The following is a 26,352-nucleotide window of genomic DNA, read 5'->3' on the forward strand; positions in this document are numbered from 1 at the left end:
CTGTGCAGCAATTTCGAATGGAAAAACGTGTTTTCCGCTCTAGGAATAAGAAATCTGCAAATCGAAAAGTTGATTACTTTCACACAATTTGCGGCTGACGTGATAGAGAGGGAAAAAAATAAATTTAAAGACCCACAACACTAAATTTCATTATTTGAGATTTTTAAAGGTACATGAAATTTCTTGCACGGGGTTGAAATCGCGAATAAAAAATTCCACCCTAAAACTTCAAACCGGAGGATATTCATATATTTTCCTTTTCCCGCCAAATGAATTTGAAAAGCTTTAGGGATGTTAGTTCTGATATATTTAAAACACTGAATTCGGTTAAAAATATCCGTATGCTTATTCTGGTCATTCAAAATTTCAAAATAAATAATAAAATAATCCTTTTGGCGGGAAATATCGCGAATTTTTCGAACGCGATCATTACTTTTTGAATTGAACATAAAAAATTCACCAGTGCTGGTCTTTAAATGAATCAACTGTGGAATAATAAATGTTGCTTTTTGCTTTTCCCTTCATGAAGTTAGGAAAAGAAAAAAAATATTCGACTGGCTGTCCAACAGTCTTCACAAGTTGTGGCAAAGTTGTATCCCTTTCTCATTAACTTTTCATGCGCTCTCTCCCGAGTCGTGAGGTCGTGCCCCTGTATTGCGCTAACCCGATCTACTGCCGGGTAGGAAATTCCTAGAGAAATGGTAGAAAAGGAGCGTCAGCCCTTGTTTCTCCCACGAAGGCAAAATAATGGGTTTTCATGTGGTGTATCATTTATGCCGCGAGAGCATTACTTCACCTGATTCAATTAGACACACACGATGGGAAATGACTCAGGTGTGGAAAATCGCATTCACTTGAACTCATACTTAATTTACTACCTTTCAAAAGAAGCTATATAGCTATAGATTATTAAATTTTGCTGTGAAACTCATTTATATCACAATCCTATAGTACTTTTCAATAAAGGAAGGCAATTATTGTGCTAAAAATTGTCTTTATTTAGACTATCAATTTGATATTGAATTATTTTGAATATTTAATATGTAGAACATAGTTAAAGGAGTCGTTTTGTCAGAAAAATGGGAAACTAAAATGTAAGAAATTATTTTTGTCAAATTTAAGAAGCCGCATTATCAGTTTAGCAGAGAATTCATAGAAAATTCAAATCAAGTTTCTTTCAATTTAAATATCAGTGAGTTCTTTTAATTTTTTATATAATAAAGACAAATGGCATTTTTTGCTGTAAATTTATAATTGGGTTTATTATTAAACATGATTTATCGTTGAAGTTAAATAAAATATTAAAGAACCATTTGCTTATTTTCTTTGCAAAAATAATCAAATTAAAAAAGATGATTATCGAAGAGTAAATTTTCCAAAATAAAATAAATAATCTTTGTGAATTTTTCAATTTAATTCTAAATAAGAAACGTCTCTCAAAGTAAGTCTCTTTGAAAAATTTAATTTCCCTTGTTTTAACTCTGATATTTGTCCTCAGAGCAACTTCACTCCATTGGAAGCTCTTGAAGGAGGAAATTCAACTCTCTCCCATGAACGTGTCTCTCTCTCTTTTCGCCTTTTCACATACACGACGCAGAGTATATTCAATATGCACATAAAGATCCAGCTTGGCGTGAAGAGGCGACGGGCGCGCGTATGAAAATTGCGTTGCCACGATAAGAAGATGCAAATATTGATAAAATCCTCGTTCGCTTTTGGTGGTGGCTGCGGTGCCGAGTATTCGACGCGTCGCCACTTTCTCGCCTCCGGCTGAAGTCGCAGGATGATCTAAAAAAAACGTAATAACAATTTTATTTTCCGGAGAGCGCGGCGTGTGTGCACATAAACATTTCGGCTCTCAGCCGAGTATAAAAATTGAGTCATTCCTGATTAAATCTCTCGCTGGAAAAATACCGAGGGAAAGAAGAAAAAAAATCATCATTATGAAAACGACGAAGCAGCAGGCACTCCAATTTTCTCGCTGCTTTTCCTTTGCGTATTAGAAGAATGTGTCTTTTGAAAAGTCATCTCGGCTGTGGATCTTTAATCATAATACTTTCTCTGGCTAAAAAAACGAAGCAGGAGCCGTTATTTTTATGCTTATCTTTATATTGCAAGGCAAAAATATACACTAAAAAACTTACTAACTTGTTTGGAGCTTGAATTTTAAAGGAACTGAAAGAGAAAAGTACTAAATCTTAAAGAGACTCGGCTGAAATTTTCATTCCTTAAATTGAGATAGAAAAAAGAAATTCCAGACTGAAATTACAATCACAATATGCGTCCGAATCATTCTTGTTATTTGAAGCGGAGTAAAATTTCCATTTATTCAAGAAATTTTTCATGTAACTTCATTAATTTTGTCAAATTAACTTTTTCAAACATTTGAATAAATTTTTTCCAGCAATAAAATTAAGCAATCACTTGTTAGCTGCACTTACAATAATTAATAGTTGCAAATTAAGTTTTTGGTGCAATATCTGCCTATAACAAGATACATCATCCAAATATTCAAAAATAAAAATGAAAATTACAAACGAAATTGGAGTTGGCGAACAAAAATTACAAAAAACTTTCAGGAAAAATTAATGCATAAAAAATTGACACATTTTTTTTTAGAAAGTCGAAAAATTTAATGCTTCCTTTTGAATTTATTCTCAACCCCGATAAAAAACGAAACAAAAAACAGAGATATGTCATTCATCATTCTTAAATATACAGATTATGTTTCTTGATCAGTACGTCTGTGATGGAACTAGGAGCGAATTTCTTCCGATTGGTTGCACTCTCGCCATGAAATATTCAAATGTCCCCAAGTGAACCGTGCAGTGTCTCGGGTGATCGCAATTGTAAGCACGTGTGTACAGAATAAATTTAAGCAGGTTGTGTGCGACGGCGGCGGCGGCACCGTGGATTAGATTAAATTCAGAAGATAGAGGTAATCGACCTCGGTGCGCGAGGTGGACACTGGTGCTCTTGCTAATGTCGGCTGAATTTATTGCACCGCCGGCGCCATTCAGATGCTGCGGCACGATCTCTCGTCGCAAGCAAAAAAACGAGCGGCGCGAAATAATGTCGCTGGCGATGCACGAAAATAAATTTACACCCAGCGACGACTGCCATGGCTATGCACACGCGAAAGTGGCTCCTCGCCTTATAAGGCCAATCGCTGATGGTTGTTAAATGTGTTGTGAGCGGAGGCGCGGACGCCGCTCAGCCGTTTAAAATGCGATTCGGCATTCCGGCTCTCTTTTTTTCTCGCTGGTACTTAACAGGGGCACCGAGCAGCAGAAAAGAGAGGCAACTTGGCCGATGGCCACTTTTGCATATTATGTTCGTGATGGAAAAGAAAAAAGTCCGTAAAGAATTTTATTCTGTTTATAAATATAATCTTGCTTTATATTATTACGATTTTGGGGCTGTATTGAAATTGAAAGAATTAATAAAAAAATATTTTTATATGAAAGAAAATGGAGCTAAAAAAAGAAACAAAGGCTCCATTTAAACGAAAAAGGTAAAAAAAACGAGATATTCAAAGGTTACTTTTACAAAAACAAATTAAAACAACGATTACATTTGATAAAAAGAAAAGTAATGAAATATAATCAAATTTTCATCTTCATAGCGTTTGCTTTATTCCGCAGGTGAATAGAATATCAACAGACGTTAATTTTTACAAAAAAATCTACGATCAAGGAAAAATTCGGTAAAATGTTAATGATTGATGGAGGAACGCTGATTCTATACTTTAAAGATTAAAATCAAAAGCATATTTTTCTAAGTTAATAAGTTTGCAGTGTGTAGCATAATTGATTAAATTTGATTTATAACAAAAATTTAAAAATAATTAATATGTAGAATATAAAGCAATGAAAAATAAATATATTTTAAAATAGTAATATTATAAATATGTTTATACTATGAAAAATTAAAACTTAAATTTAATACATAAATAAAATAGCATGTTATCGATCAAATTTAATCATTTTGTACCACTGTATGCTACAAACTATATTTATTGAAACTGAAGAGATCAGGCTTTTTGTCGTTGCAAAAATTGTTTTTATTCTAAAAAAAGGGCAATAAAGTTTCGGTCACCATCTGCGACCCTATTTCATGAGCAAGAAAAATTATTATTTTAAATTTATCTTGCTCATGTTATAGGGTGGCGGACCATGACTGAAACTGTTAGAGCCGTTTTGTTTTTGAATATAAAAGATTTTTGCGACGAGGAAAAGCCCAATCTCTTCATTTCCATGATCATATCCTTGAGTGTCAATTCTTTCAAACAAAAATGTATACTTATTTCCTTGAAATTATACAAAATTTTATTTAAAATTTTATTTTTTATTCTTTGATATCTGAAGTGCATGTTTTTTTTTTTGTTATTGTTGTTTATTTGTCCAAATTGTTGCATCACAACATACAATTATTGAAAAACAATAATTTATTTGAGAGTAAAAAAGGAATTTTATATTTACCAGTAAAAACTAAATTCTAATAAATATTTTACTATTTAATAAACTGTATAAAAATTTTAGGCAATCTTTCACCTACATTACTAACTTTGTCTTTTTTCCGGATTAAAACGCGCTATGATATCAGTGAAGTGCACTCGTGAATGCCATTAATCAGCGCGTGCACACTACAAACTGGCTAATTAGTTCGTCGATTCGCGGCCACTTGTGGTGCAGCGAGTGTGCCGTTGATAATTCGAGTGGGTCGGGCGGTTCACCAAACAAATTGCTGCTGTTTGCGGGGCACAAACCATGCAACTATGTACACCGTGCACCTGTGTGCGTATTAGGACAACGACACGTCCGATTGCTCTTGTTATGTGCAAAATATCGCGCAGTAAACAAACACATAATTATTCAATTTGAGTTCATCTATGTGAGTATTGCTTTTAGGATAATATTTGGAATCAAACAAGATTAATGCATAAATTTGAAGAACAATAAAAAGAGCAAAAATATGATTTAAATAAAAAAAAAATACATAATATATTAATAAATCAATACAAAAAACATATATTTAAATGGAAATTAAAGGGAAAAATATAGTTTTTTTTATCAAATTTATTATATTTTTTTTTCCAAAATTTTCAACTTTTTAAGCTTCCGAAATGGTATACAATTCTAGTTGATTTAGCAATTCGTAATTGCACTTTTGAAATCTCAGATTATTCACTATACACGGTTTATCTTGAATGAAGATTGCAGTGGTGTGCACGGATGCATGTGCGTCTCTCTCTCTCGTGCAGTGAATGAGCCAAGCAGTGCATGATCAGCAGCACCAAGTCATGCATGCACCTCGGGGGATATACGGCGTGCGCCATTTGGCGACAACGAACGCTGGTGTCTGCGATGTAATAGGGATTGCAGCCAATATAGACCGGGCTCCATTAATGTTGTCCATGTGTGCGAGAATATCAAACACACACGATTCACTCACTCTCGTCGAGCCAATGAATGAGAGAGTAGGCAAGGCAAGCTAATTAATTGCCTGCGCGCCTCTATCTTGCCATCAACCGTGCAAGTTCATAAACAGTCTGATTGCGTAAGGCAACCGTTGATTTGATTCGAGTGCAAAGCGAAGTTTACAAGTTAATAAATTAATATCAGATATCAATCATTTCACGCATGGAAAAATTATATGTAGTGCGCCAACAATTTTAATGCAAAAATGGCAAGGTAAATGGGTGAATTTATTCACTTTTCTGATTATGTATTTGTAGGTCTAAAAATTTATTCTAAATACATAAAAATAATTCAAAAGAGATTGTTTTTCACTATTTTGTGAGTTTTTTCAACTAAAAGTGTTTTCAATTTATTGTAAAAATCCAAATACAAAGTAATTTAAATAAATTTTTAATTTTTTTTTTAAATAATACAATAATTTAATTTTGCCATCGCCGTAATTCAACAATTTTTTACTCATTATGCAATTTCCCTGTGTAAATAAGCATCTATTCAAATTTCGCTCTGCCAATCCGAAATCCAAAACCTAATTTTCAACAACAGGTCCAATTTCCTGATTCCATCAGCGGAGTCTACTTTTCGCACCCTCTCATTCCGCCGCATGAAATATCGCCCTGTCGACTTTGCATTCTTATCCAAAGAAGAAGAAGAAGTGAATTCCATCCTGCGCCGAGGCAGGGTTGGTTCAAGAAGGACGAAAGTGAATTATTCCGGGAAGAGAGAGATGAAAGGGACGGGGCCCATATCAATGGGGGCCAGTGAAGGGCTGCAAGGTGTTTACATTTATCACAGCCAAGAGACCGACGCCGTGCTCTGGAAATAAGAAGAGGGATGGGCTTGTCGGCGTAATTCCATTGCGGAAGCTCGAGAGCGTGCAACTTGTATACAGCCCTGTTGAAATATTTAGCACCTCGAGCGAGTGCATAAAAGGGGTGCCAAACACACGTACGTACTCCTGCAAATACAAATATAAATTATTCCCCTCTATTTGCAACGCCAATAAGGTGTGCGAGGATGAGAAACACTTCAGCTTGTTCCAGTGCTGAGACATATATTTGGGAACAGATTTTTGTTGCTTAAAAAGAAATTTGATAATAACAAAAATTTTAATTCTTAGCAAAGTTCATCCCCCTTTATGAAAAGTCCAATTTCTAACATTCAAATCGTTTTCGTGAGTTTTTAAAACTTATTCCTAAATAAATACCGTTTCTATTTTTCTATTAGGTACAACGATTTTACATAAAAAAACAATTTCTTGGAAGGAAAATGTTGAATTTTTTGACCACTCGCAATTATTTTGTTAAGTTTCGGAATACCCCCATTCACTTTCACTTCACATAATTAACCTTTTCATTATTAAAAAACATCTCATTTATCATAAAATTGACTTTGCAACGAACCGTTATTAATATTTCAGTTCTACATTTGACCAAAACCGGTTTTATTTGAAGTTTCCCAGTTTGTTAAAAAAGGCGCCGTTGATTTTCAACATCTGGAGATGCTCTCTCTTGCCCACCCCGAAACAGAAACCCACCCATTGTTTGTTTTTTAACGCTGAGCACACGAATTCGCCTCGCTTCCCTCCTACTGAAACAACATACGTTTCCGAAAGTGGAAAGGTATATATTATTATACAAACGCTGAGCATAAGAAACTCCCCGAAACTTCCTCTTTCTCTCTTCGCCAAGACGCAAACGAAGCACTCTCATTAAATGAAGAGATAAAGTGTTGCCTGTTTCCAACCGAAATTTTGTTCAAATAAAACGTTGAAGATCAACACGCGGAAAACAGTTGAACAAATTGCAAAATTACCCTTGTTGACTTCGAGTTTATGTTTACCAGCGAAAGTTTTTGAATGAAACAAAATAAGATGGAAGATATTACATCGAATTAATTGAAATGAAGACAAAGGATTATCCGTGTTTGGTGAATTCTGGAAGGCAGGATAAGTTTTGTAAACTTTGGAAATTATTCAATTCGATAATTCTCAAGTCAGGAAAACAAAGAAATTGAAACCACACTGCAAGAAATTATTAAGTAAGTCAAGTTGAGACAAAGAAGTAATACATACATCAAGTTAGTACATAAATAAAAATTCTGCGACACCGTAACAACAATTATAATTTTAGATATACAAAAAAAAATATTATTAAAGGATTAAAATAAATTAATTATTTCAAATAATTATTATTTTATTTTGTGCTGTGTCATAAATTTGATTTGCAACTAAACTTGATAATAAAACTGATTGTTTTTAATGAATTCAAATATTTAATTGGGTAAATTAATTGACAAGAGCTAAATAAGAGTAATAAAATTGAATCATTTTGGTTTAAAAATCATTTTTACAATTTCAATCATTTAAAAAATCTGTATTTACTTACATCATGTATTAAGATTTTGTACACTACGATGCTTAAAATTTTATGTGTACAATTGGATTTTTTTTTTTTTGCTGATATTACTTTTTAATTATCTGCGTTAATCCAAACCTTTTGAAACCAATTAAACGGCGTTTTAATTCTCCGAAAACACTTAAGGCGATTTAGCAGCTTCGGAAATCGCACTTAAAAGGGCGCAGAGAGATAATTCCTTTGTCCTTTTCATTTGACCCGGTCGCACTTTTTTTATTCTTTTACGCCGGAGGTGTCACAATCACAGAGAGAGAAAGAGAGAAATTGTTGAGAGAATTAAAGCGGGGGGCAGTGCTTTGGGACGTTAATACACTGCGCGCATTAGATGAGGTAGAAAAAGGATTTGGGCCTGACAGCCCGGCTGCCAGGAAAAGTATCTCCGAGCTACACGCCGAGCTCTGATACTGCGCGCGGGGCAATCGAAAGCTTTTTAACTCCATTTAACGTCAAAGAATTGAGTTAAGAGACCCACCACCATATTCCCACAGCAGTTATAAATTCTGTGTGCACCGCGCGCTCTCCGTTTCCAACCGCGCCAATAAATTTTTTACCGGTGTGCGGCGGCGGCGGCTCTCGGCTGCAGAACAAACTTCTTTGCCGCCGCGTTCCACCTGCATACAATCGGCAACCACAATCGTGCCTTCGCAGTTTGCAGAGACGAGACAGAAAGAAAGGCTTAATTAAGGCTATACATTGCTTTGCCAAGTCCCACTCATGCAAATGTAAAGCGACTATTAGTCCCAGAGTTCAAAAATTTATTTATTTTGAGAAAAATAAGCTAAAAATAATTCAGAATCAGAGCGTAATTAACAGTTATTATTATTACCCATAGAAGAAAAGCCGATTTTAAATTCAAATCACCATGAATCAACCCTCGATTTTCCACTGTCAATTTGAAAAAAAAATTAATAATTTTTTTGATTAATGTTTTCTTATTAGTAAAAAAACGTAATAAAAGCATAAGTTGTAAGCCTTTGTAAGTTTCCCTTTACAAGAAATAGCTGATTCAGGCTCCTCAAAGCCAGAAACAAGTGAACAAAGATTTAGTTTTAAGATGATCAAAATGTTTCAGGTTTTAAAATGTTTGAAAACAGAAATTTGTAATCATTATTTTCCCTTTCATTAATGTTTTCCTATTTGTTAAATAAAATAAAAATTGAACAAATCATTAAGATTGAATTTTTTGATCTACTAAATGACGGAAAGGATTATCTCATAATAGAGATACAAGTATTTTTCACCCACTTCAAACATCACATTTTGCTTTTTTCCAATTAAAATTACCACCTTTGTCGTCATGCATGAGGTAATTTTTTTATTAAAATAAATCAAACATTTGAATTATTACGATCTTTGATTTTAAATTAAAATTTAGTCCATAAAATAAATAATTCCATTATAAAGCAAAATATCCTATTATGATTTCCTAAATTTTTTTATTATTATTATTGTTTATTGGTCAAAATTTTTACATCATATTCTAAAAAATAACATTTTCCCATAAAATTATGATAGCATTTTCTTTTATTATTATTTATGTTAGCGCAAAAACCATAATTCAAAATTATTAAGGAAATGAAGAACTCAGGCTTTTCCTCGTTGTAAGAATTGTCTTCATTCAAGAATAAAAGATGGCTCTAACCAGTTGATTTTATTATTTTTATTTTTCTTGCTCATGAAATAGGATCGCAGATCGTGATTGAAATTGGTAGCAGCCGTCTTGTTTTTTTGAATAAATAAATTTTACAACGAGGAAAAAGAAACGAAAAATAATAAAGAACTTAAAATAAAAGCACGGATTGAAAGTTCATACAAAAATGTCGTTTTAATTTAAAAAAAAAAAAAAACAATTAAAGAAAAATTTGAAGATACCAGGGGATGTCTGGTCTGTTTGGTGAAATTTGCTGCATTTGGTACACTGTTAAAAATGATATATGCGGATCTGACATCCCCTGGAAGAAATATTCAAAAATCCATTCTGCTTACCCATTGAAATCTACAATTTTTCCAGTTTATTTATCGTGTATCTTATATAGAAATGCAATTATAAGTCTATTATGAATTCTCCGAATTTTGATCGTTGTCAGGACTACATCGTGAACGTGTGGGTGAAGATAAAAGAGAGACTGCAAGGAAAAAGAAGGCGTACAAAAATGCACCCACATCGGCAGCTGCCAGATTGAAAAGTCGGCGGATCGAGTGTAGGTGCTTGTGCGAAAAAGCACGGTGAAAAAAATCGGCGAGCATTTGTCAGAAGCGCGAGCCCCCACTCTGCTGGCAGCGCGCGGGGCGATGAGCGGCGGCGCGGCGGCGGCGGCGCGACTCGTTGTGCGCCGGCCGGCCTTTGTAAATCGGCTCGCTCGGGCCCAGGTTAGTTAGTTGTGCGCTCTCGCTGGCACGGTGCGTCTCAGTCGGTGCTCTGCGTCTCGACCTCTCTACCTGTCCACGAGAAGTCCCAGCTCTTCGGAAGAATAAATAATTGATAAACAGAAAAAATAACATTTGAAGAAGAAGAAGAAGAAAGTTGTCAAAGTTTGATGCTTTCCGGATAGTAAAGTGTTTTCGGTGCACAAGAGAGTCGACTTGTTTGTGTTGGTGCTGCTCGGCCACTTCTTTTCGCCGCCGCTGCAATTTAAGGTGAGTAGTTTTGTTGCCCACTCGTCAAATGTTCGGACCGCCCCGCGAGCGACTCGGCTGCTCGTAAAAATGCGAATAATGAGGTGCTAATAATGGCTCTTCTTCTTTGCTCGCAGCTACAACTCTATTATAAAGTTTTATTTTATCCGATTCAAATGAGAGCCACTCGTATATTTTTGCTCGTTTGCAAAAGATGCAACCGGAGATGTGTGCGATTCGCTCCTCCACTCTCTCGAGAGAGTTGTTTGTTCACTTTTCGCTCTTCACTTTTTTGCCGAGTTTGAGAGGAAAAGATTTTTATTTATTCCAAAACGCACTTCTAAGCAGACATTCTTGAATTTGACGAGAGCTATAGACGGTAATGCAATAAGGCTGCCGTAACTGGATCTGAATAACTGACAGTTGCATTTTTATTAAAAGTTGAAGATATGGAAATGATTCAAGTTTCATCATTTGAAAATATGAATATTATTAATCTTGCTGGAATAAAATTCAAGATATAGAAAGATTTGTCTTCATTCATGGCTACTAAATAGGAGAAAAATAAACCCTTAACAAATTAATATTAATTTCATGATTTATTACTAAATTATTTTAAAAAATTGCCAGAATTCTCACATTTACATTCTTGGGTTTCGGGAATTCAAAACTTGCAGGTTAATATATGATTTTAACGAAACATTATTTGTTGTTAAATAATTTAAATTATTAAATAAAAAAGTTAGAATCTTAATAAAGTGGATTTTGACAAACAAGTGTGCAATTGGAAATACAGAAGTCGGGCTGTTCCTCGTTTTTTTTATTAAATAGCAAATGGCTTTTTTTTTAATAAAAACAAAATTTTTACGACAACAGTGCCAACTTCTTCAAACAAAGTTTGCGCATAGCTCAAAATTTTATTTTATTTGAATTGGTTTTGTAAAATAAAGAAAATTGTTTGTACGAATAACGATTTTTGTCATACTTTTATTTTTGTTTGGAAATCTTTAACATTTTCTTTGATAATTCTTTTGATTAGAACCAGAAGATTTGGATTACAAATAACTTTTTCCCTTTATTTAAAAAAACAAAATCTGGAACCAGTCAGTAAATTTTTTTCAATACTCAAAATCTGCAATTAAATCCACTATTTATACCAATCAAAAGTCAAAATCCGCGCTGAAATATACAGACGCAGATCATTTTATTTATCCGGCATGCACGGATTGCTTGTTGTTTTCATGAGTTATGTCTCTGCATATTGCCGGTGAAATAACGAGCTTTTTGTTTGCGCGATCGCCGGGGCTCAAAATTTGCATACTTCCATAACAGAGACACAATCCAAACAATCATCAATGCTCATTTGTGTTAATTGAAAACGGCATGACATTTTTCACTTTAATCACCGCGAAAAACGGACAAAAGAGAGGCTGCGGACCGCGCGGATTTTTTGTTCGCGAGACCGCCGAAAAATTTCGGAAACAAAGCCGGCGTGTGCGTAACACGAGGAGCGAAAAGAGAGGTGCTGACGTGAAAACAAATGCGTACACCTAATTGAATTAATGAAACGCGCCGAGATAAAAGTCGGCCGAAATAAACATTTTGCGCGTGTCCATTGTGTGCCGCGTTATTGGCGGAGATGCGCGGCGATAATCCCCGGATGAATACACAGACGTATGTGAGCACCGGTCATTGTAACGTGCATAATGACGGCCGTTGAGTTTAATTGTGCGCGCGCGTTTGTAGCTTTCATTGAAAATGATGAAACGTTCGCCGCGAGACCCGCGATGCCCCCGATCAGCTGATCATTTGGCCCTGTAGAGAACTGCACGTCCAATCAAAATAGAGGTTTTCAGACAGATTTGATTAGAGTAGTTGCAAAGTGGGAATTGAAAAGCCACGTTCAATCAGCACGTGCTCTAAAATGAACTCATTAATTTGGACGGATTAATGTGTCGCGTTGTTAATTATGCATAGACTGTATGCACGTTTGTGTAATTCGTCTGTCTGCGAAATAAGTTAATTGAAAATCATGTGCAGTAAAACAGTCGTAATTGATGCATTAATACTTGATAATAAACCACACCACTGATGGTTTGATAATTAATAAATTCATAGAACTCTCTTCAATCATTTTAAATACGGATTAATTAAATGCACTAGTGAATTATTCATGAGAATTGTTACAGTTTAATCGATGATATTTCATAATAACATAATACTCTATGGGAAACAAAGTATTGCAGATTTAATTGAAAATGTTTCTAGAATGTAAAGCCCTACAGAGTAAAAATAGAAAACTTTGAAGAGCTGAAATAATATGGTTTTCAAATATAAATACTTGCCATATATTTCAGCACTTTAGTACGTCTCTTAAGTAGTGGCTTTGGCAAAAAAAATTATTAATTTTAATGATAATTTTCCTCTACTGTTTGTTTAGTCTACATTTGCATTTACATTTGGATGGAATTGTGCAATGAGACAAATTAAGTTTGTTTTTTATTAAGTAAGATCTTTATAGGTCTAGGTAAAACAGAAATTAAGATGGTGTAGAACTTTTATTAGTAAATGAACATAATTTTTTTTATTAATTTCTCTATTTATGGCTTCATAATAATTATTTTTATTGATTCAGTGGTATCAATGGAAAATATAAAACAAAATCATTCCGACATTCTTGAAAATAATCTGAAGTGGAATTTGCAATAAATAAATTAAAAAGAAAATTCACAAAGTCTTAGCTAATTTTTGTAAGAAATGAAGATGCTGCATAAATTAACCCCTGTTTTTCCCCTTGTTTGTTGTAAGAATTAGCTGCTTTTGGTAATTTGTATGTGGAAACCACCCTCAAGCTAATTATTTTGTGAGTGACAGGCGAATCACCACGAACCATTCGGACGTTAGCGGGTGACTGATTGAATGTTCGCGTAATTGTATAACATTGACGCAAACTCGCCATCGACTAATCAAGTTGCAATTAAGTTGATCGGCTAATCTGGCAGAAGAAATATCCGCAACTGGTGCTGCACTCGCTCCCCAATTAGGCTTGATTCGCTCCCTCGTCGTCCTTGTTCGGTGCACGCGACTATTGAATGCAAATTTATCCACGCGACGGCTAAGCCCGGCTCACACAGAGAGTTTGCCTCTCTAATTAGAACTAATTGGAAATCGATGCACCATGACTAGTTTCATGGAAATGCAGAAAACTCCTGTGCAATCAGCTGCGCATACTTATCAAAGTGCCACCGGCGGTCGCCATAATTGAGTCACATAATATTAATCGCGCTTGTTTATTTCGTCCCGTGGCCTAATTACAGACAATCCTCCTCCGCGTTGAGGGTTGATTTATTGTTCTTAACTGCCCGACGGCGTCACGTTTTTACCAAACTTAATTCGATGACAAGGGACGTTGGGCGTCTGAAACTTCATGCCGAGCAGAAACGAGTCGGACACGAACGCACAGACCTAGGGAAACACACAACTTTGTCTGCTCATTATAATTTGCACGTACATTCAACTAACTCGGGCCTCACTATCGCCTCCTCTTGCCACCACCAACTCGTTATTGATTTAATTACTCGAGGTTGCTAACAAAGGAGAGAGAGCTGCGTTTGCGGCAAAGGTCTCTCTCCTCAAAAGTTCATGCTCAAAAGTGACAAGCTGTCTTGTTGTTAACATTTTCCTTGAATTCAATAACAGAAAATTCTGTCTAAAAGGTAAAATTTCGCTTTTGAGTTTAGGATTAACGAGCCTGAAACCAAACCGCCCTTATCGTACTGACATATCTCAAAACCATACCAGGAAAACAGATGAACAAATTCTGAAATTTAATTTACAATCAATCATGATTCCCCGATATCTAATTTGCAGTGGATTAAATTATTATTTTTTCATCAGAGTGCCAAAAAGGTTTGAAGTTTAAAATCATCAATTTACTCGACAAAATTTCAAAATAATATGGCAATCTAAAGTTTTTTATGTTCTGAAGAGATCTGGTCCGTTTTAGCTTAATCATTTTGTTGTTAGCGCAATTATTTTTATTCTAAACCACTTCCTGTAGATCAAATTCTTACAATTAGATATATTTGATTTTTTTTTTCGTAAATTTGTTTTTCAGCTAGAAAGGACTACTTTTATTTACAATTTTTGTGATTGTCACCTCAAGTTTTATGCAAGTGCGAGAAATTTGCTCCCATGATTTACTGATATTGGTTGAATCGATTTTTTAATATTAATACAAACCTTTGCTGATAACAACCTTTTTAAAGAAAAAAATAAAGTGAAAAGTAAATAATCTTCCGGAAGAGAACTTTATTTTTCAACTGATAAAAGGATATAATTATGTCCATTTCATTTTTAAATTTCCCACAAATTCTATCTCAAGTTTACTCTACTATTAAAAATGCTCAGATGTTAAAGATTTCCAGTTTTCTAACTTTTGCTTCTTAATTAAAACTTGTTAACTCTCTGGAAATCAGAACTGGCAACTAAATATAATTCCATCTGATTTTAGCATTTGAACTGAGTCCAAAAAATTTGCTGGCTGCTGGACAGCCTAATTAAATTCATCCCTCGCTAACTGAGCTCGGCCAAAACGTTCACTGACCTGGTAATTAATTCCGAGAAAAGATTTTCTTGACAAAGCTCTGAGAGCTACTAAATCGACGTTTAAATTGAAGGGCCAATTTTTAAAAATTAAAACGGCCTTAGAAACTAATTGGATGCTAATGAGCCCAGAAAATGAGATGAACTCGTTGGAGACTGTATAATCATTCAATTTGTAATGCACGCTTGGCAGCCTTTCAACTACTGATCTTTAATTCCGATTCGTCCTAAAAATATCTCACTTAGAAAGCATCGGTGCGAAAAACAAGTTTAAATTAGCCCCAACGAAAGGGAAAAAACAAGCTAAGAAAAACAAAAATTGTATTTTTTCACCTGGAAAGATAAAAATTTCTCAAAGTCAATGTTCAAGTTATTAGGAAGGAATAAGGAAGGAAGCTGGAAGTCAATATTTATGGCAGGAAATTTAGCCCGTATTTGCTGCAAAGTTGATATTATTTTTGGAGGACATTTTCCGGGAAGGTCAGAAATCGGGGAAATGCTGCGAGACTGTTTGCGTGCTCTAGTTCTTGGGCTGTCAGATGACATTTGAGCGAACAGAGAGGAGAAGGCAGTGCCAAAGTTACATCACAGTCGCTGGCCACCGTCCAAACACCGTGTTCCTAACTATAGAGCAACAGTGAGAGCACTTTTTCTTTTTATTTGATATTTTTTAATAGCGCAGGACACATCATCGTTGTTTTTGTCGGTGGAGAGGTAAATTATTTTCAACCCTCGCGGATGAGTGACACGAACGCGCCCCTCTCATTTTTTCCCTGCACATCAAATATGCTCTTTTGACTGACAGTGATGAGTGATTCGGCGAGAAATATTAGACAAATATCGGTCCATTTAGTTTTCACCTCCTCTTGTTGCCGAGGATGTTTTTTGCTCCCCATCTCGAGGGTGCAGTCTCGTCTCGTAACTGATTTGGTGCCATCAGTCCGTGACAAAAATTCTCATCGCTACTTAATCATTCCGACTCAAAACACGCACCGACGCAGAAAGCTCGTTGTGATCTTCAAGAGCTCACTTTTGTTCTCAAAATAGAAACTACTTCTGTTCATTTTCGGTGGAAAATTGGAGACGGGAAAATAATAGGAGTGGCGCACGCATCCGTGGAAAATGAATAAATCCCAAGGAAACATTTATATAATTTTTTGTGTGTGTTTATGTTGTAGCGACCTTTCTTATTTCTCTTAGCGCAAAATAGTTGTAAAACTATAAAATTTGTGTAAAATGTATAAATACTGTGTGTTTGGTTATTTTGTGCAGTAAGTGGTTTAATAATAAGAACATGAGATTTTTTTTATTAAAATTCAAGGGCTGATATAATTTGTTATTAATAACTCCTTATTGACTTCTAGTCAAATCAAGTCTTTACAACAATGGTTGTTAAAATTTTGAATAGTTTTAAATTGATTGCCAAATGTTCATAAAAACGATTTGATTAATCTTCAATTTTATTATGATGAGAACAATGTTATGTGTGAAAATTGCACGCTCAATTTTGTTAGAATCAAAGTCTGTTCAATAAGCGAGTCTTATTTTTGCAATAAATAAAATTACCTAATATAAATTATAATCTGTAAACAGCTATTATAATATTTAGTCTTTGTATTAAATTTACTTTTAATATCTTTTTACCTTTTATATAATATATTTAAAATTTAAGTAATAAATTATAGTTATTTTATTAAACTTTTTTTTAAATAGATTTTGATGCAAATGCAATTTTCAATCAATTAATTATTTTTTTAAACTGTTGAAAGATACAACTAATAAATATATTTTATTGTTAGACGCAAATTGGTTATAAATTGACCTATGTTATATTATCGCCTCATCTTGCCAAGATATATAAATTCCATTTTTCAATTCACTATTATCATTGAATTATCATATCATTAAATTTTGAGTGACTTCATATTTCTGTTTGAAGAATTAAAGCAATGTATGCAGGCCATTTATTGAATTGCCTTCAAATTTCTCATAGTAATGAATCCATAATTGCAATATTGAAAAAAGGTAGGAATGCAATGAATTATTATAATTGTAACGACCCCTTTGAGCATAAAACCGTACCTAAATGTAATACTTTTCCAGGAAAATATTTTGTATATAATTTTCCCGGTTTCCTCTGCCGATTGTCGAGGGAGCCGGAGCCGACACAGAGCAAATCTGTCTCGTCGCCAAAGCGGCTTTCAACCTGTCTATTCCCAAAAGACTGCGCCAACTGGCAGATTTGATCCCTGCGCCTGCATGCTAAAAGCACAGCTCAAGTTCAAATTTCCGGCACCCACGCGTGTCCTGCCAGGTTGCATAATACGTCCATTCATCACGTGCGAGAGCAGAGATGTTGCAGAGGGAGTAGTAAAACCATTGTTTTGCGCCGAAACTTTGTTATTAAAAGTTGCTCGGCGCATTTTTATGTACAGGCAGGTAAAGTTCGCAAGTTTCGTCAGATTCTCGCGAAGCAAGGCAGTTTTAATTATGCAGAATAACATATTATGAGACGGCGTGAGTGAGAGAGGTGTATAGTAGAACAAACGCAATGAATGACATAATGCGAGGCGTGCTCTTGTGTTTTATGTCAAAGCTGCGCTCAAAACGGAGACTGCATGAAATATGACTACACCGCAGGTACAGCGCATTTTACGTGCTTCTCTCTTCTTGATGCCATAATGTGTGTGTATAAAACGGTCCTTTGTGCGCCCCTGCGTCCCTCGCGGCACCGCCAGCCCAAGAATTCGTGCGCCCTCGGAATCAAAAATGCGTCGGAACTCGCGGAATCCGCTCGAGGCATTTCGACCGCGCGCACCACTCGTCGACATTGATTTTCCTCATTGGCCGCTGTTTGCTTTCCTGAATGCGAATATTTGCACCCCTTTGGCCTTTCCCAATTCAAAATCTGTGTCTGCTCGTTGGCTGCGAGAGAAAAAAATTCAATTTTCCGTCAGCTTATTTCAATGGAATGTCAAAAGGATTAACCGGCAGGTAAAATAAAAGGATCGATTCGGTCAATTGACACGGGTTTTGCTGGTGATTTTTTTGAATGATGGATCGCTGAATTCATTGGAATTCCTATTCAATTGAAACCTTTGGTATTCAACCACGCTCGTGTGAGCTTTCAACCTGCTTTTCAGAATTGAAAATAGCTGATATTTTCATATAATTGGGTAAAATTCAACTTACTCGCCAAGCCTGTAGATCACTTTAGAGCATTTGTGATTTGTTTATATATTTGCACAATTATTTCAACAAATTTTGAGTAGCATTTTTAACTAAATTGATCTACATTCTCAGATTTTTTATTTTGGCGATTGAAATCAATTTGTTTAATTTGGTTGTTTATTTTATGAAAAGAATAGCAGGTGAAACTTTATCATAAAAATTTACTGCAGATAATATAGTGTTATAATCAAGTTTAAATAATTTCGAAATCAACGAGACGTCCAGAATTTATGAAATTGGATTTTTCCTTGAAATTCAAGTCAAAGCATTTTATTTTTAAATTATTGTTGAATTAAAATTAAAGGCTGAGATTGCTATAGTGAATGACTAATGAGTTTTCTTTTTAGAAGCACAATGAGATATATCTTTTTTTCGATTTAACATAATGTAATTAATTCCACATGCAAAAAATAGATCCCCAAGAAAATTACAACCAACGACGCTACAATTAAGATCTTTTGAATGAAGCTGAAGCCAGAACCATTGAATAAGAGGAGATCCTTTTGATAAGAGAACACATTCATGTATCCGTATCCATTTTCTTGAAGAGCGAACGTACGTAATCTCGTTTAAATTTCAATCTTCCTCTTCGCCAATATGTGCATAGGCTCGAAATGAAATTCCACTTTGGTTTGGAGACGGAGAGGAAGACGGAGGAACAATGCTCGCGGGGGATTATTGCTAATTCAGATAATGAGGAAATGCCTGGCGTCGTTGCGTACACGTTTCGGAAACCTCAAAAACAAGAAGAGCAAAATAACAACGCTCGCCAGGTTTGGAAACCCCTTTTTGCAGATTCGGCCTTAATCCTTCGAACATAAACTCAGCTTGAGCCTCCACCGCTTATTTAATGTACTTCGCCTGAAGAGAAAGAAGAAAAAAGAGAGTCGGAAACACCAAACTCTAGCTCTTATTTCACAAAAACACAGGTGCTCTCGCTAATTGAAGTTTAGTGCTGTCCGCATACGCGCCGTGTTTTATGGGCATATATTAGAGACCTGGCGAGTAATTAGATCAGAAAGGTTGTCCGCGTTTATCAAATTATTCGTGCACCGCAACTTGTCTTCTTCCGAGCGGGCCGCAAGTTAAATATTTACTTTCGTACCCTGGCCCGTCGTCTATCTCTCTGAGAGTCAAATTTGATTATTTCAACCTGCTGCGCCGTCCCGCGCAGGTGAGTTCGGTCCCTCTGATTGATTTACGAGGGACTTGTATGGGCAAACGCACGGAATTTGCATGCGATTAGCAATTACAACAATGGACCGCCAGCCGCCACAGGTGAGGAGTTCAACCCACCAACCGGGCGTGCAAATATAATGCTCGCAGCCATCACTTTTATTTTCAATGTTTTGACGAGACAATAAAATAAACTAATGATACAATAATAATCAAATAATAACTGAGAGGGATGAGCAGGTTTTTGTTCACAGTTTATAATATTTCAAATTTAGGAATCAATTCTTTCACAATTTGCAACTTCTTTTTTTAATTCAACATTTGTGCAAATTTTACACGATCCAAGCAAATTCATGCCTGACTGATTGAGCAAACAAATCTGAATTTTAGCATCACTCATAAATTTACATGAAACCTTTTTTTACATTTTAATTGGACAAAAATTTAATTGGAGGATAACAAACATTTAGACATGAATAACAAATTGAATTTTGTAATTATAGTACAAGAATTTGAATTTCTGGTACCCATTAAAAAATTTATTAACTTGGATTGGAAATCAGTTTCCAAATAATTGGCAATTATGGCAATGAAAGCTCTGGGAATTCTAATTTTTCACTGAATACAAAATTGTGATTTTGTTTATTTTTGCAGGAATGAATTTCAAGGCAATTACTGGTTGTGATTAATAAATAAAAAACTACTTCAAAACCCTTTTTAATTGGAAAATCTGTCTGTTTATTTTTATAAAAAAGAACGGTTTTTTAATCTAGCTAGATGAAAATTTTAATCAAAATCGTGTAATAATTTATTTTTACCTCATAACTCATTTTGGCATGTTGAGCTTCTTCTGAGATCAAAGTGGAACTTTTGATTAAAATAAAAGTTTTAAAGATTCTCCTTTTTTATCTTCTCTCTTTGACCTGCGAAGAGTCACGTAGCTTTTTCTACAATTGTCTGCACTCGAATATTATTACACGGAATTAAACCCTGAGCAATATCACGGAAATTCCATTTCTCGCAAATAATGCTGGCGCGAAAATTATATGTCGTGCGAACGAAGAAAAACATAACCAAAACAAGGCTCATTAGCCGGCAGGTGCGATGGATGGATTTTGCGCAAAAAGCAGCGTCGTAACTGCGGCAATGAGCGGTGCGGTCCGTTAATTTCGCAAGGGTTGTGTGTTTGCAGTACGCAAATGAGCCTCCAAACGACCTGGAGGGGGAGGCCGGAATTTCTGTCCCATTTGCGGCGGCGAGAGCAAGTAGAAGTGCTCAAGTCACGCCTGATCCGAGAGAGACGGAGGGGCGCGCTGCCAAAATACTTGGATTGGGCCCAATTTCGCATCTGCCGCGTTTAAAAATACAGAGGTGCCTCGCTTCTCATTCCCTTTTTACTTTCGATCCAAGATATATACCTGCGCCGCCGCCGACGAGTTGGACGACCCGCCAAATTCGCACTCGCATCACACACCACCTTGATTATATGCTCAAGTTGAACGGACTTTTGAAATTGGGAATTTAAATTAAATAGGCTAAGCGAAATTAGAAAATGATAATTTTTACACGTTACATGAAAGTTTTGAAACAGAACAACTTCCTTGTAAAAATATGGAGATCTGAATTGTAATAATGCGATTGAATTAATAAATTTTGAGCAAAAATATAATAAACTTAAAAAAAATAATGGACTTATTGTAACGGACCAAAACAAATTATTTAATATTTTGCAAATTACATAATATAATGAAAAGGGGAGGAAGACTGAAATAATTATACGACTTGAAACAGTTGTTTAATTTTCATCAACACCAAAAAGGTTGTTAAAAATTGTTTTTAATGCGTTGAAAATAAGGCAAAAACAATTAACGCTTAGTTAGATAACAAAGTGAGTTTAATTTTCAAATCTATACTGCCTACTTCTCTATTAAAATCACTAAAAAGGATAAATAAAAGATCGAGCCAAATAAAAATCTTCCAAAATTCTAATAATGCTGCAATGAATCTCCCTTGAAATTTCATATCCAAAAAAACTTGTCCGCTCCTCAAGAGCAAACTCCTCTCCAGCAGGCAAAGTTTGAACTTATCACATTTCATTTTTTGCCCGCGTGCAAATTTAATCCTCAGCACTTGCGAGTGTGGCGCGGGATAGGCCGTCGTCCGTCACTTTTTGCTGCCGGCTCGATCCCTCCCGAGAGAAGCACCTCTCCAGTTACTCAGCGCTTTTTATTCCAGCCGCCGCGCGCTTTTTATAGAATTAATAAGTTGGCGCGTAAGTCAAATTATTCTAATGGGGCGGCGCGTCCGCGCAAGCAGCAAAAACGCGAATAAACTCATCGCGCCTAAGAAACATAAACAAAAGCGCCGCCGGTTTATTTTTTCGAAGAGCTCAACGCGTACATGGTGTTTATTAGCGATCGCCGCCGTCGCCTCTCTTGCTGGCTCATAAAGCACGCGGCTAAGTGGATGAAAAACGAACGCGCCGAGACAAAAGAGTTGAGAGAAGTGCTGCTTCGTCAATCAAAGGCGGCAATCAAACAAATGCAAATTAACACTGAGTGAGCGCGAATCACCCGCAGCGCCGCAAAAAAAGTTACAAACTCATCCGATGCCTTTTTCATAGCCGAGGACTCTTGGGCGGTCGTTTGCAAATACGATTATGCAGATGTTATATATTCACTCAAAGGCAAATTGTCGTTTTATGCCGCGAGAAAATAGTTTCAAAAAGTGGCAAAATTGCTAATATTTTAGATAAAATTCCATAAAACTTGAACTTGCATAAAGGACAAGGCAAGAGTTATAATGGATAATATAATAAAGAAAATAATAAATATTCTGTATTAAATCTTTTGATTCATCTCTTATATTATTTGTTCTTTTATTTATTTATTTATTATTATTGTTGTTTATTCTACTCAAGTCATACATGAAAAAAAAATCTTTTAATTCACCTTTTATATCTTTTGTTCTTTTATTAATTTATTTATTTATAATTATATAAATTAATGTACTGTTGCACACTTTCTGTTTTCTTGGATTTTACTTAAGGTAATTAGCGTTAAGTAAATCAATTTTATCGTGGGCCATACACAAATCTATTCCGGCCAATTCTAATTTATTCCGTCATTCAATTGGCATGATGGGCTTATAGCCTTCTTCAGGTTAGGCCGCTTTTTGATCGCACCTTATTTATTTTCTTTAGTTTGATTTTTGTTTTACTTTTGATTTGAAATTAGAATTTTGAGAACCCAAAATAAAAGTAATAACAAAAAAAAAATTGGGTGGTGCCTTCTGCACCACTAATAAAAGGCACAGGTCGACAAGACTTTGTCTTAGCCTGACCCTAAAAAAAAATAAGCATCGGTAAATTATATGTACGTATAATATATTTATTAGAGTTCTAAAATTAACGTTGGCCCACACTGATAATATTCAAAGAAGGCTAGATACTGTATTTTATATCAATTTATTATAGTTTCCTTAAAAATAAACAAAATTATTGCTATGAAAACTGTACATAAATATAATAATAAAAAAAACATGCAAAATTATTTAGAAAGTAAGTGTCTATTAATACTGTAAATCTACATAATTACGAAAGACAGAAAAGTCTATTTTTTCCGTTTTCTTACATTTTTTAACAAAATTCGAATTCTGGCTCCAATAATTTGAAAGTGAATAAATAGCACACTTTGGAAAGAAGATTTTTTACTATTATTGTTGACACTAATTTTTCTCATTTAATATAAATTGAATCTTGTGCTATTTAATACATTGAGGCAGTTCATCTTAATTAATCCTGACTACTCTAATCAATTAAAAATATCACACTCCAATTGTCTTGATGATGAAAAGAAAACATCAAATAATTTTGTTTCTCGTGCGTGGGCGTCTTTCTCTTCGAAGCACGAGGTGAATTTCGCACCTAATTGTGTGCTGCGGGGCGTTTGTTAGTGCGAAAGAGAGAGAAACGTGCGAGTGGTTAAGTTTGCAATTAGCGACCTGCTAGCGCGAAGAGTTTGCAACTCGACAAAACTGCGTGCGTGTGTGACTGAGTCGATCTCTCGGCGGCGGCGTCGAGAGTGCGCGGCTGCCTCTTTTACTTTCTTGATTGCGACCGCGTGTGTTCGGCGGTGTCTGCGCCGGGCCAAGGGGTGTGTTCGGAGAAAATACGTGACGAGGACGCCCTTTTTTGCCGGAGAACAGGTGCAGCAGTCGCGTTTAATGAGACGGGTAATTAGGGAAAATAGGTCACATGGCTCGGAATGCGCCTGCCTAATTTCGAGACAACAGGAAGACTCCACACGGCCACTTCTTCTCTTTTTTAATGACGCACTCAAACACCTCCTCCGCCCGCGAAATGCTGTGCATTTTCTTCTCCTATCCAATTAGGGAGGGACTCGCTTTTCAAGCAAATAATTTCGCAGGGAAAAAGGATGAAATTTTTTTAATTCATTATGACGATTTTCGCCAAGTAGATCTATTTTTCCGGGTATTATCATCTTAATAATAAATCGTTATCTAATCATTTATTCAGAAAATTGAATAGTCCTTCTTATGAAAATATATCGGTTTTAAAATAGTTGCATATTTTTCCAATTTCAATAAAAATCAGATGAATTATAAAAAGCTTTTTTTTATATTTGAATATTTTTCCATTTTATTTTATCAATGGATGTCAGTCTGATCTTTCTGTCCAATGTATCCAATGTAATTTTGAAAATCCTTTTTTTAATTTTATTAATACAAGAAATTTCGTTTATACGACGTTTTTCTGGAAGATTTCAAATCAGTTGATCAGGGAGTCTTAAATTTTAAAAAAGCTATCAGAAATTTAACTGTATAATTTTATTATTATAGTTAAATAAACTTTGACTTTTAGTTGGTTCATTTTTGCCTTTTTATAATAAAAATAATAAAGATCTAATTGTTTTAATTTTATTTCACTTTTTTTTGAAGTAAAGTTTATTACAAGTGCAATTTTAAATCAATTATTTGTTTGTCTAAAGATACAACTAATTAATAAATATTTTACTGTGGGATAAAGTTGTCATTAATTATGACTAATATATCAATTTTTAGTAGATGATGGTTGCCTCTTATTCAGAGACCTTATTATTGTTATTGGGGTGATTTTGTGAATTAATTGTTTTGAAATTTTGCAGTAAACTTCAAATGAGCTCCAAATTAATGAAATATATATCGAGTTTTTCAAAGTTAGTCGATTTCTGTCGATTTTATAACCTAATCGTCAACAGAAAAGAAAGGCATAATTATTTGATGAAGACTTTTTCCATTGCAATCCAGAAAATTACACATTTCGTCCTTTGTCATATGAAAAATATTCCACCGGTGATAATCAATGTGAATTTTTAACGAATGATTAATTGCGCAGCATCAAAAGCTCTCCGCCGGCGACCACAAACTGTGTGTGTTCCAATATTATGTACATGCGCTCCAAATTACAGCGGCATTGTTCGCCGGCATTTGTATGATGTCCGGTGTATTTTTATTACGGATATTCAACTCTGCGTGTACACCTTGTCATTAATTCGAACGCGCCGTGCAACTCGGAACAATACATTTTAATTACGAGCTGAATTAATTCAGAATGAATGATGCAGACCGTGAAAGAAAATCAGCGCTCCTATAAATAATAATGCACGTTCCTTTTCTATATACACGAGCTGCATTTGTGCGCCACACAAGTGTCTATTGATTTATGTGTGCGGAGAGAGCGTGGCAGCGCAATATTTCACTGTCATCAATCATTATCATTGTTATTCGCTACTCGATGCCACACCGAACATTTGTGTGCGTGCATTCACAAAAAATACAACGTACCTTTCACGCTCGGCTCCTATGTACACGTTTAATAAATTATAAATAAACACGTTCGCCGCCGCTGCTTGGAGTTTATTCAGTCTCGCTGCTCAGAGGTTTTGACAATGATTGCGTGTTTTTTCACCTCGCACTGATTTTCATTGAGCTCCTTATTACGAAAAATAAAAATCACGGTGCAGGTCTTGATCGACACAATAAAATTGACATTTTCAGAAATACTAAAGGTGAAAACTGAAAATGCAGTGATTATTCGCTAAATATTTTAAGAAGAACTAATTTGATCATTTAAAAATAATGATTTGGTTGGAATTTGACTAAAAAAATCAAAAATTTCAAATTAAAGATTTTTTATTAAAATTAACTTCACTAGGCAAAAGCAGATGCAAAGTCTTTTTTTTACTGTCTATAAAATTAATTTTGCCGGTGAGTCTTAATTTGCATAATTATTGTCTTTTGAATTTGTAAGAATGTGTGAGACTGATAAAGATTTCATTAGGTTCAAGGAAAGAAAAGTGCAATTTTTTAATTACAACATAAATATTTTTTTAAAGCCAAATCCGGAGAGAAAAATTGAATTGTAAAATGAAATAATTTGACTAAAATTTCACGTAAGTTCTTGTTCAAAAAGTACTTTTGTCTTGATTTCTAACTAGAATGTAAAATTTTAGCATTAACAAATCTTTTTGGGAAAATCTGCTTTTTCCTCATCCTAAATTCAAAAGCATAAAATTAGAAAATTTAGTGCTTTTCAATTTTTAATGTTAATTTTAACCATAAGAATAAAAATTGTAAAATTTTTTTTAAATGCAAATCCAACTCATATTTTTGTTTATTAGAATTTTTGCTTACAGCAGCTAAATTCTGTCGCACGAACTCTCTCCAATACAAATTCCGCTTCGGTTGGTAAACTTTTTATATGACCGGATGATATTTTTTGTCCTGTGCGGCGGAAATCTTGCTCTGCGCCGATGTAAAACAACGTTGCG

At 34.9% G+C, this 26,352-nt stretch overlaps 1 protein-coding gene across 1 annotated transcript in view; it reads left to right on the plus strand.

The window, feature by feature from the left end:
* Positions 1-10,270: 10,270 nt before the first annotated feature.
* LOC132194628 (chaoptin) overlaps positions 10,271-26,352 on the plus strand; it is a 189,842-nt gene continuing 173,760 nt past the window's right edge. The window contains exon 1 of the mRNA XM_059616032.1: positions 10,271-10,531. The gene's annotated coding sequence lies outside the window, so the exon portion shown is untranslated. The remainder of the gene's footprint in view (positions 10,532-26,352) is intronic.

This window comes from Neocloeon triangulifer, unplaced genomic scaffold (genome assembly GCF_031216515.1).
Source record: "Neocloeon triangulifer isolate White Clay Creek 2 clone unplaced genomic scaffold, ASM3121651v1 ptg000008l, whole genome shotgun sequence".
NCBI lineage: Eukaryota > Metazoa > Arthropoda > Insecta > Ephemeroptera > Baetidae > Neocloeon > Neocloeon triangulifer.